At 37.0% G+C, this 3,078-nt stretch overlaps 1 long non-coding RNA gene across 1 annotated transcript; it reads left to right on the plus strand.

The window, feature by feature from the left end:
- The first annotated feature begins 341 nt into the window (after positions 1-341).
- On the plus strand, positions 342-2,565 carry LOC140136535 (uncharacterized). The gene is made up of 3 exons (XR_011856680.1): positions 342-479; positions 1,619-1,678; positions 2,470-2,565. It is a non-coding gene; the product is annotated as an uncharacterized lncRNA (long non-coding RNA).
- Positions 2,566-3,078: the final 513 nt, after the last annotated feature.

Here is a 3,078-nt window from a genome sequence, read left to right on the forward strand (position 1 = left end):
TAGTGAGCATTCCACAAACGACTAATCTACCCGCAGATACTACGACTGAAGCTCAACCTGTTACAAGTAAAGCCCATACTACAACTGATACCCATCCTGATACAACTCAACAACATTTCCCGACAAGTCAGCAAACGATGATTCCAGCTATGTCTGTTTCGACAACGTATCATCATACTGCAAGCAGGACCAACGTAGTGAGTATCCCTCTATCATGTCTATTGTTATTATACTCTTTAAATATCTCATCATGATGCAAATGTTGCATGACTAGACTGCGTATACATTCTGGCATAAACATTTACATAATTGTTTTTTTAACACTTGCTTCATAGTATGGACATTTGACAACAGAGCAAAGAGCTATTGAAAGCTCCGAAGAATTAGAAAACGTTCTGGCTGCGTTACAAGAGAATATAGAGATACCGGCCAATGCAACAGAGGTAGAGACCATCCAACTGATACAAGACTATAGTGAGGTAAGCCGTCACTCAAACCGGGTCACTTCCCTGCTCAAACACACACCAGTATGTTTTATTATATATTATAGTTTTCATTATGTGTAATAATGTTAAACAACAGAGTATAGAAATACCAGCCTATGCAACAGAAGATTAATACGATCTAAGAATTAATGAAGATGAATGCTAAATGCACATGACAGTATGTTTTAGTTGTATATAGTATTCATAATGTTAAGGCTGTGATCACATAGAAGTATACGGTATAGACGAATCCAACGAGCCAAGTCATGGTCAGGATTTGGTCGGCCATCTTTGGGTAGCCGCTAGCACCAACCTGGTGTCTTTAGCGTCCCATTGTGCAAATAAAAGCCGCCTAACACCTAGAGAAGATGCAAGGACGAGGACGGTTAATAGAATAATACAATAGAGATAATTCCGCAGGTAATCCCGTCGCATCTATTCATACATAGTCCTTTTATTCGCAAGTACATCCATTTGTAGCGTTTGATTTGGTGTAGTTAATCCGATTATTATGTCACTTCAACAGCGAATAGACCATGTAGAAGCTGTGTGTTTTGCCGAAGGGAACTGTAGGGCCTATTGTGTTGTAAACTTTAATCATTCTTTTGTCTACCTGTGTTTTCGCGGAAGACGTAAAACGGGTGATGGAATCCAGTTTAAAAGTTCCGCCAAGGCCGAATCATTTCACATTTTGGGTGTATTGTAGCTGAGGGCTACCCAACTAAAGGCTGCTAGTCAGGTGTAGGAATGCGTAGATTTGGATTCGTCTATACGCTATTCGCTATACGAAATACGTTCATTCGATCAGGCTGAGTTCACATAGTATACTCCTATGTGAACTCAGCCTGGTCGAATGAGCGTATTTCGTATAGCGAATAGCGAATATACTGTATACCGTATACTTCTATGTGATCGCAGCCTTAACAACAGAATATAGAAATACCAGCCAATGCATCAGATTTTGTAATCTTAGGATTAATGAGGATTAATGCCACTAAATACGCATAACAGTAAGTTGTATATAGTATGTATACCATTGTATACAATTTTAGTTGTATATAGTGTGTATACCATTATATACAATTTTTAACATTAAATTTGCTGCTTTCATTCATTATTAATATTTTTTTCAGATGGCGATCAAACTTATCTTTCAGACTTCTTCTGATGAAACGAATACTTCGATTGTAAATGTACGTATTAAATAATGTGCTACTCCAAGCGTCACATTACTAATCACGAAAGCAATAAATATATAAAGATACACAATTTGCGGTCGACATTGGCTTGTATTTATTGCATTACTTCTCAGAGTAATTTATCTCGTTCTTATATCTATATGTAATAGAGCGAAACTATCACGGAATTTGAAATAAATGCCTTTTTATATACTCGACGCATTTGACATACTCACTTTGGAAGCATTTGTATCTTTACCAGTAATTATGAAAACTGATGTACGTCTGATGGGTCAATCATAATGTTAAAAATTCCATATATAAAACAACATGGCTATCACGTGATCGTGTTCAAATCGACAATATCTTATTGGACCAATTTTTATGTTAATACAAAAAAAAAAGAGGATACCCAGATCAATGTGCGTTGTTGTAGGGTGGAATATCGCATACCTTAAACCTCGTATATGGCAATGACATTACATGATTTCCTTTTTCGCGGTTAATAATTATCTACGACTGCCAAATTCACATCACAATAGACTTCTATCAGCATGATGTTTTCAGTTTTCTCTCACAAAGTGTGCTTGGTCGGTGTCAAGCCTTTAAACTAAAACAATCCTCGTTTACCAAATGATTGCACATCCAGGCTAAACATTTAACTAATACCTGAAATAGGTAGTATAGCTGATTGGCAGGGACAATCGCTAGAATTAGGCAGCAAAGGAATGACAAATTAATATGATAAAACTTCACTGCCTTTACATGCAATTATTGTTGATGTTGAAATTGGGTTTTTTTTTCAGGCCAATCCAGCTGAGTTGACAGAGGGAACAGAAGCATTACTTGGTAATCTTGCTACCAACCTACCACCAGGAGGGTCTATTAGAGTGGTTACAGAAACTGTGGGTATGTACCGTTACATCATCATCATCATCATCATCATCATCATCATCATCATCATCATCATCATCATCATCATCCAACCCATTCTCAATCTTATTTTGTACATATGATACAAATGGTCAAAGCAGTTAAAATGTATATATGATACAAATTAGACCATGCGCAAGAATGGATGCGCAGTAGTCAAGGATCATCATCATCATCATCATCAAATTATACGGCAGTAAATAGCGCCCTCTGTTGATCAAAATTCACTTTAGTAAGTACTTTTTAAGAGAGTTAATTAATATTTGAGTTAATAAGTAACACTATAAAATGTAAAAAGCAGAATTTTGTTAATTTAAAAACTGAAATGAGGTATGGGGCTGGCTGGGGGTGGCTACAGGGCGTTAGCTCAAGGACAATATTGTTCAAGGTTGCGCCGCAGGCCTATAAAGAAACAATGTTGCTCCCAATACAATAGCAAACAAGCTTAAACTGTAAATTAGCCACCGATAGAGGGCAGGGCC

The sequence above is a fragment of the Amphiura filiformis genome, chromosome 16, assembly GCF_039555335.1.
Source record: "Amphiura filiformis chromosome 16, Afil_fr2py, whole genome shotgun sequence".
Taxonomy (NCBI): domain Eukaryota; kingdom Metazoa; phylum Echinodermata; class Ophiuroidea; order Amphilepidida; family Amphiuridae; genus Amphiura; species Amphiura filiformis.